Source organism: Coenobita brevimanus, chromosome 87 (assembly GCF_032717465.1).
Source record: "Coenobita brevimanus isolate Jiangsu-jjx chromosome 87, ASM3271746v2, whole genome shotgun sequence".
NCBI lineage: Eukaryota > Metazoa > Arthropoda > Malacostraca > Decapoda > Coenobitidae > Coenobita > Coenobita brevimanus.
Window position 1 is genome coordinate 4,461,454 of NC_137040.1, and position 9,641 is coordinate 4,471,094.

The following is a 9,641-nucleotide window of genomic DNA, read 5'->3' on the forward strand; positions in this document are numbered from 1 at the left end:
CCCACAGTAGGTGCAGGCATGGGCGCATGCTCAGCCTGTTTGGTTCCAGCCCAGAGGAGGACCAGACCACTCCGACAGGCCCCTCAAGCAAAGGGCGCCTCTCCATGCCCGACCATAGCCCCTTCAGAGAGCGCACACCTGACGAGACACTCCAGTTATCTTATTAGCCCACTAGTCTCAGACTCAGATCCTTATCCTATAGTGTGTATAATCTTTCACATTGTATTGTGTCAAGTCACTACATTCTTTTTGAGTAATATACGAGTAAGACTGGTTTGCCCGTTCCTTTGGTTGCATGCTTCGGACCCGGTCTTGGAAAGAACCCAGTATCAGACCCACATACTCCGAGGGCAAGAAGCTGATCCCTGAGCACATGGCATAACACTTTCAGCACATTCTGTATAAAATGCAGTACAGTATAGTGCCCCTGAAAAGGCCCAGACACCCCCACAAGGAGCCCACAGAGGAGCAACGACAGCGCACCAGGACTCGGAGCGACAACGGCATAAGTCAGCCCGGGCCGCGCACCCCTATGACCCGGAGCTCGCCTGCTGCCACCATAGCAGGAATACTAGACCACCTTCCGGGCGAGCCTTCACCAACCAGTAAGGGGTGGAGCTGCCTATCCAGCTCCTGCCAGCACCCCAGAGATGGCCTGTAGCCGCTTACCCCTCGCTAAGGAGACGGCCTGTAACCGCTCTGAAGGTGTCCTCCTTGAGACGGCCTGTAGCCGCTCCGAAGGTGTTCTTCCTGAGACGACCTGTGGCCGCTCACACCCCCTCCTGAAGGAGATGGCCTGTAGCCACTCAAACCCCCTCCTGAAGGAGACGGCCTGTAGCCGTTCTGAAGGTGTTCCCCCTGAGACGGCCTGTAGCCGCTCTGAAGGTGTTCCCCCTGAGACAGCCTGTAGCCGCTCACCCCTCCTGAAGGAGATGGCCTGTAGCCGCTCTGAGGGTAATAAGAAGACAGCCTGTAGGCGCTCCAGCCTTCGTCAGGAGATGGCCTGTAGCCGCTCCCGCCTTTGTCAGGAGACGGCCTGTAGCCGCTCAACCTTCCTGAAGGAGACGGCCTGTAGCCGCTCGCCCCTCCTGAAGCAGACAGCCTGTAGCCACTCTGAGGGTAATAAGGAGACGGCCTGTAGCCGCTCTGAGGGTAATAAGGAGATGGCCTGTAGCCGCTCTGAGGGTAATAAGGAGACAGCCTGTAGCCGCTCCGAAGGTGTTCCCCCTGAAGCGGCCTGTAGCTGCTCAACCCTCCTGAAGGAGATGGCCTGTAGCCGCTCCTGCCTTCATCAGGAGATGCCCTGTAGCCGCTCCGAAGGTGCCTTTAGGTCTACTGGCAGCCACCCACTCTCCCAGGCCACGGCCAGTAGCCAGGCCTTGGCAACGGCCTGTAGCTGCGTCCCCAGGAAGCCACGGCTAGTAGCCGGGCCCTATGGCAGGAGATGGCCTGTAGCCGCTCCTCCATCTGGAACTGACGCCCGTTTCCCAACCCACGACACAGAGGGAGTCTCGGGCCTAGAGGAGTATTGGAGAGGCCCCGTAGTCTCCCCTGGCCTCTGCCCCCTACAACTGGCTCTGGGATACCCACCTGACGGACCCCGATGCAGACCGGTGCCACAGCCCCTTCCTGTCAGCACCGCCAAGCCCTGGGGACCACAGCCCTTGGGAAACCCAGACCGTCCCCAGGAATCCCAGGCGGGAACTCCCCACACCTCGACATCGGAGGTCCTCATCCTCCGTCAGGAGCATGAACGACCGATTCAGGCAATTGTTCGGCCCCAGCCCTGAGAGCAAGGGACCCTTCGTCACCCACAGCCCTGGACAAAAACGGATGCCCCTGCGCATGATTCCGTGGCCTCTGGATACAGAGGTCCCCGGTGGTGCCCAGCCCCATCAGTAGAGGTGCTGTGACGCCCTTCCGCCCGTGCACCTGACCGCCACGGCGCCAGATTTGACAGGAGTGACAGTAATAGTGCAGTGTCAGTGATCAAATGATGCAAAGCCAGAATAGTGAATTAACCCTCTAATGGAAACCAGTAATAATACCAAAGTGGAGGAGTGAATAATAACTACAGTGAACAGTGTATGTGACCAAGGGGTATAAGAGACGGAGCAGTGAGCTACTCCTCCGATAAAAATCAGTGATAATAGGGGAGCTGCAAGGCTTGGTGGATGAGTTTGGGAGAGTGTGTAAGAAACGGAATCTAAAGGTGAATGTAGCGAAGAGTAAAGTGATGGTCTTTGAGAGAGGTGAAGTCAGTGAATGGACAGCGAGGTTGGATGGTGAGGAATTGGAAAATGTGAGTACGTTTAAGTACTTGGGTAGTGTGATGAGTAAGGATGGAGGTTTGGAGGGTGAAGTGCTTGAAAGGGTACAGCAGGGAAGAAAGGTTGCTGGTTCTTTGAAAGCAGTGATAAGAAACAGGGAAGTGAGCATGGAAGTGAAAAAGTTACTACATGACAGTATTGTGATACCAACTCTAACGTATGGAAGTGAAGCTTGGACATTATTGGAAGGACACAAGTCAAGAGTGAGAGCAGTGGAAATGAGTTATTTAAGAGGAGCCTGTGGAGTCACGTGGAGAGACAGGCTGACGAATGAGGATATAAAGGAGCGTTGTGGTGTTGATGTGGATGTGATAGGAAGTGTTATGAGGAACACACTGAGTTGGTTTGGCCATGTGGAGAGGACGGAGGATGAAAGACTGACGAAGAGAGTGTATGTGAGTGAGGTGGAGGGGGGAAGAGGGAGGGGGAGGCCGAGGATGAGATGGAGGGATGGGGTGGAGAGGTATATGAGAGAGGGGGGTGTGAGTTGGGAGCAGGGCAGTGAAATGGCAGGGGACAGGGCGACTTGGAGGCGATTTGTTTGTGGCCACCCCAAACGGGATTGAGGCGTCTGGCAATACTGTAGATAGATAGATAATATCAAAGTGGTGCAGTGAGTGACAGTAACAGTTTGAACACAAGTACGGCCACCCAGGACGAGCTGAGTCTAACGGGGTAAATAAACTACCATCAGAAAATATCTCATGATACTATAAGTGTAATGCTAGGTGTTTTAGGTTCGGCTTCCCGTTCATTAACCCTTTAACCGCGGGCACTGTTTTGCCCCGACTGGCCTCTCCCGCGGGGGTTCCAGCCAAATGTAAACAAACCTTTAAACCTTAATAACTCTGCACAGAATAAAGCTAGAGCAAAAAATAAGGTACCAATAGAAAGTACTAACCTTCAGCTTTCCAGTGATGTAGGTTTCATGACTTTGTGGACTTTCACAGGACGGGCAGTGCCGTTAGAAGTGAGGGGTGTAAAATCACTATTTTACGTCCCACACACCAGTACCAAATGCCAACCACTCTCTGATAATAGTACTATAAACATATATGAACACTGCACATACGATAAACACCCACTCTGTGTTCACTGAGGTAGGTGAAAGGCACCGTAATTGCCCGCACGTCACTGCGGCATCACACGCTCACTGACGTTTGGTTAGCGGCGATGTTTTCATTATTTCTAACTTCTATTACTATTTTACATATAATCTGGGCAATATACATTATATTTACACTGCACTTATTACTATATTGCGTCACTGTCGCATCACAAAATTACAGCAGTGCCGCAGATTTTCTTATTACCATATCACTTATATACTGGTCATATTTACATAATTTTCTAGGTAAATTATCACTTATTACTATATTATACAATTATTGGTAAAGCACGTCACTGTCGCATCACAGAATCACAGCAGTGCCGCAGATTTTCTTATTACAATATCACTTATTATACTGGTCAATATTTACATTATTTTCTAGGCAAAATATCCCTTATTACTACTTTATCCCTTATACAATTATTGGTAAAGCACGTCACTGTCGCATCACTGTGTATCACTGTCACTGTCAGTATTTACTCAGAGAGTGGTACTCGGCAAAGCACGGAGTCACACAGAGAGCGACTTGGCATTCCTGGCACTTGTGGTGTGCTCATTTTTCTCGCCCGAGGCCTCCGTGTGGTGTTATGACACACTCTGCAGCGGCCCTGTGACAACCTGCCGCCTGCGGTGAGAGGCAATTTCACAAGCTGGTGCCGGCTCATGTAATTGCGGCACTCAAGACGGTCAGGTTGTGTGTCAGAGTGTCGCCTCGGGACCAATGCCGTCACCTGACCAAATCGTGCAAGCAGCTGCTGCACGACAGTCTTGGAGAACTGTCTCAGGGATGGTTGCCTTAAGCCCCCGACTTGTGTCTTGTAGAGGAGGAAGGCGTTGAGCATGCACATATCGAGCATGTGGAGGCAAGCCTTCCTGTACCATCGGGTGTTTCTCCTGAGACAGTCTATCTCGCCAATCATCATGTCAGACTTATTAACAAGTCTCATGTTGATATTATAGTCAATGACGGCATCGGGCTTCATGATTGGCTCTCCCGTCCTGTAGCTGACCTTCCCGTTCTCTGCAATTCCCCCTTGTGGATGGTGCTGAGCATATTCACGACCTTCTTGTCGTGCCACCTGATCGCCAGAAGCTTGTCAGACTTCTTCAGGTGCACATCTCCCTTGGATGAGGATGATGCTTCAGGGAAACTTGGCCACTCTTTCCTGTAGCTCCGTACAGTGCCAACAGTGCCGATGCCGTGTTCAGCCAGGTATTTGGCGAGTTTCTGTGCTGTGTAGTAATTGTCTGTGTACAGCACATGATTCCCACCAAAATACCTCTCCATCAGCACTTTTACTACGGAGCCAGAGAAGCCAAGGGGGTCTTCCCTGTCCACGTCCATTGTGCTTGCAGAGTAGATCACGAAATCAAGGATATACCCCGTCTCACAGTCACACAGCACAAAGAACTTTATCCCAAAGCGGTGGCGTTTGCTGGGGATGTACTGCATGAATTTGAGACGTCCTCTGAACAATACCAGGGATTCATCTATGACGACTTTTTGCACAGGAAGGAAAAATCGCATAAATCGATCCCTAATCCTGTTGAGGAAATCCCTCACTTTCCACAAAGGGTCAGTTTGGGACGGGTTTTCATTGTCAGCGAAGTGCAGGTATCCTAGCAGCTGTCGGAACCGATCTCGTGACATGTATTTGCCGAATGTTGGGATTGAAGTGATGTCATCAACCAGCCAGTACTCCTCCAACTCATGTCTCTTGATATGGGGTATCAAGAACATGAGAGCAAAGAACACATATACAGCTCTCTGATCCCGACAGGCAACCACAACACTAATTGCTTTGGTGAGCCAATAGGTCCCAGCCCTTCTGTTGCACACTGAGCTGCATACTTATTGGTCTCATCGCTGACAAACTACACGATTTCGTCATCCATGAAGGCCAGGAAGTAGTCTACAAAGTCATCTCCTTCGTTGCATGGGAAGGCAGGCTGTATTCCCGTGTTAGTCATGTCAAACGGCGGATTGTGTGGCTGAAAATCAGCACCGTCAGACCAAACAAATGCATCCACTTTCCCGGTGCGTGGTTCAGTGGCAGTGGCAGGTCGCATTGCACTCTTTTCCCGGTGAGAAGGAGTTGAGGTGGAGGCAATGGGTGAGGCAATGGGTAAGGCAGGAGGTGAGTGGGAGGGGGGTGAGTGGGGGGGATGGCGAGGGTGAGGGAGCTGGGCGGGGGGCAGGCGGGGGGGTTACTGACCTGGTGTGTGGTGAAATCTGACCCTTTCTTCCCCGCTTATCACCTCGCTTATCACCCCGCTTTGCCTTCCTGCTGCCACGCATCCCATTTGTTCTAGGCCAGCCTGCCCTGCTTACCCTGCCTGCACGGCCTGCCTTCCATCGCTGTGCAGGCTCTGGGAATTCATATTCCTCAGATGATGTAGACTGAGGAGAGGGCACGGCAGAAGATGAAGATGATGTGAGGGCAATAGGGCTAGGGGAACGGGAAAGTGATGGGAAATGCTTGCTAGGGCAGGGTGTAGGAGACGTAAGTTTCCGCTTCACTCCCTTCACACGTGCTACACCCATTTTCCCCATGGGCGCCTTCCCTTTCCCAGAGTAAGTTGTGGGCGGTGGGGGGGAGACATGTTCACTTTCATCACTGTCACTGTCAGTCATAAACAGTTCACCACCAATAACTGCATAGTCATCACTACTACTTGCGGTAAGTGTATCACTCTCACTGCCACAATCCAGAGTTGTACTTACAGTTTTATCCAGCTCTGTCCTAATTTCTGGGGTGCTCAACCCCTTCTGCCTCGCCGTCGGCAGTTCCTTCTTCGGTGTAGAGGTCGAAGGCACACTAGCACTAGGAATTTCCGAGGAGGAAGCGAGCGATGATGACTCGGGATGGAGTGCCATTATCACGCACAGAGCTGGACAGATACTGACTGATGCGTGTCAGGGCAGGGGTGGGGGGGACCCCCGGGGGGTGGGAGGAGGGAGGTATGGGAGGGCTGGCGTGAAAGAACTCGACAGCTACTCTTGCGTGAAAAAATTTGCTCACAGGAAAAACGCGCGGTGTTCAAAATATTCACGAACATTCCAGAATGACACCCGCGGTTTGGTCCAGTTTTTTCAATGTCATTCTGGAATGACACCCACGGTTAAAGGGTTAAACACCTAACATATAGCGGGGCTCTCTTTCGAGACCGGGGCTTAGACAAATAAGAGAGAGGCAGGACACAAAAACTCCAGGCAATAACCTTACACGTGTATTACTTAGTCAGACAGGGGAATCAGTAGATGTTACAGACACGATGTACCGGGCGATTATAAACTCCTATAATTAGATAGGGTTAATGTATCTTGCAGGATACTGTTTTGGAATACAGTGAAAACAACACTGGAGGCGGAATATTCTAAATTGGTATAGTCCAGGGTCTCTAAGCGAGTGGAGATGCTAGAGCTATTTCTCACTAGAGGGGGGTGTAAGGCATTGGGGTCTAATTATGATTATGGTAGTATGAGGCAGAGTCTAATGGTAGCGTGTTCACTTTGCAATTTTCTACTCGTAGGTTGCTTTTGATCAATTACCATCACTCACTCCACTGATTTGGTGTTTATCTTATTACTGTATGGTAGTTCACTGTGTCTATTCTTCTTTCCAACACTTTGGTCTATCACTGCCAATTCACTGTTCTGCCTCGTCACTGCTCGACCACTATCATTGCACAGTTACAATCACTATGGTTAATCTGGCGCCAAGGGTGCAGCTGAGGGGCAACACAGCTCCGCTACTGATGGGGCTGGGCACCACCAGGAGACTCCGTGCTTGTGGGGCATGGGATCACGCGCAGGGGCGTCTGCTCTCATCCAGGGCTGTGGGTGGCGAAGGGTCCCTTACTTTCAGGGCTGGGGACAGGAGTGCGGCCCTCAGGGCTGGGGCTGAACAATTGCCTGAACCGGTTGTTCAGTCTCCTGATGGAGGGGTAGGTCCTCCACCGTCGATGTGTAGGGAGTTCCTGCCCGGGCATTCTGGGGATGGTCTGGGGTTCCTGAGGACTGCGGTCCCCAGGGCTGGGAGGCGCCGACAGGAAGGGGCTGCGGCACCGGTCTGCATCAGGGTCCGTCAGGTGGGTCTCCTCCAGGGCCAGTGGTAGGGAGCAGAGGCCGGGGGAGACTACAGGGCCTCTCCAATACTCCTCTACGCCCTCTGCATTGGGGGTCGGGGAACAGGCGTCAAGCCTAGGCGGCGGGGCGGCTCTCAGCCACTTCCTGCAGTATGGCCTGGCAACTGGCCGTGGCTTCCTAGGGGCGCAGCTACAAGCTGCCAAGGCCCGGCTACTGTCTGTGGCCTGAGAGGGTGAATGACTTCCAGCAAACCCAGCAACACCTTTGGAACGGCTACAGGCCAACTCAGGGGGGACAACTTCGGAGCGGCTACTGGCCATCTGATGAAGGCGGGAGCGGCTACCGGCCGTCTCCTTAGCGAGGGGCGAGTGGCTACCGGCCGTCTCAGGGGAAACGCCTTCAGAGCGGCTGCAGGCCATCTGACGAAGGTGGGAGTGGCTACAGGCCGTCTCCTTCAGGAGGGGTTTGGAGTGGCTACCAGCCATCTCCGAAAGGACATCTTCAGAGCGACCACAGGTTGTCTCTTGGCGAAGGCAGGAGAGGCTACTGGCCGTCTCCTGATTACCCCAGGACAGCTACAGGCCATTTCCTTAGCGAGGGGTGAGCAGCTACTGGCCGTCTCAAAGAGGAAGACACCTTCAGAGAGGCTATACTGGCCATCTCCTGACGAAGGCGGGAACGGCTACTGGCCGTCTCCTTTGGGGTGCTGGCAGGAGCTGGATAGGCAGCTCCACCCCTTAGCCGGTTGGTGAAGGCTCATCCGGAAGGTAGTGCAGTATTCCTGCTATGGCGACGGCGGGCGGGCTCCGAGTCATAGGGGCGCGCGGCCCGGGCTGACTTAGGCCGTTGTCACACCGAGTCCCGGCGCGCTGCTGCTGCTCCTCCGTGAGCTCCTTCTGGGGGTGTCCGGGAGTTCATGGGGGCACTATGCTGTATTCCTTATGGGGGTGGCTGGGTGTTCCAGGGGGCTCTTTGCTGCATTTTACAATCAGACCCCAGTGCCATAAGCAACTGCTCCTCTGAACTGTCTGCTTGCATTCCTCCACCTCTACGACGGGCGCGTAGCACCCGTCTGGCAGCAAACTCTCATCCCTTTTCTGTCCAACACTCTAATGCAAAAGTAAACCGTTACTCCCAGTCTTTCATTTATGCAACAGGTCAGCTCTGGAACTGTCTCCCTCTATCTGTATTTCCTGCTGCCTATGATCTCCAGTCTTTCAAACGCAGTGTGTCCAGGCATCTCAAAATGATCGGATCTTGAATTTGGCTCTCTATTGTATTTTGTTTTTCTCTTGGAGGGAACTGTTACTGCGGGCTCTTGGCCTTTGGTTCCTTCTTCCTCGCATAAAAAAGAAAAAAAAATCACTCCCCAGTGAGGAATAACCTTAGTAACTCCACGAGCATAGTAAACCTGGACCTCCCCTAATTAAGGACACTCTGCAGCAAATGCTATTCACTGTGACCCAAATTGTATCCTGCGTGATACTGCTAACCATATCTAGACACAAAAGTTTGTAATTCCCCAGTGTACTTGTGCCTGTAACATCTACTCGTTCCCCTGTTCAACTAAGTAATACACGTGTAAGGTTGTTGCCTGGAGTTTTTGTGTCCTGCCTCTCTCTTATTTGTCTAAGCCCCGGTCTCGAAAGAGGGCCCCGCTATAAGCTAGGCGTTTACGGGACGGGAAGCCGAACCTAAAACACCTAGCATTACACTGCAGCTTCTCATAAATTAATCCGATCGAGTTAATCCAAACGCTGTCGCGTTAAAAACGCGTCCTGCGTGGTGGTGGGAGCTCCCATCATTCACTTACCCACTGTAGGGATGCCGATGCCCTCTCTACACTCAGCGACAAGCCAAATGGTTTATTAGTCGTACCCATGAAACTATTTACTACTCCGGGTAGTAACCGTATAACCGGGGTTTTTGGCTGGGTTAAGTGTCCCCCAGATTCCCTTATCTAAAATCACTTAAACATGGCAGACGTTTCAGAGAGCCTCGGGCTCCACTGATAATAATGAATAAAGGCCAGAGAGTTCTTTGACAGCTGAGCATTTCCCGCCTTCATACAAGTCCGAAGAACACGTACTGTGCATAGTATAACAAAAAC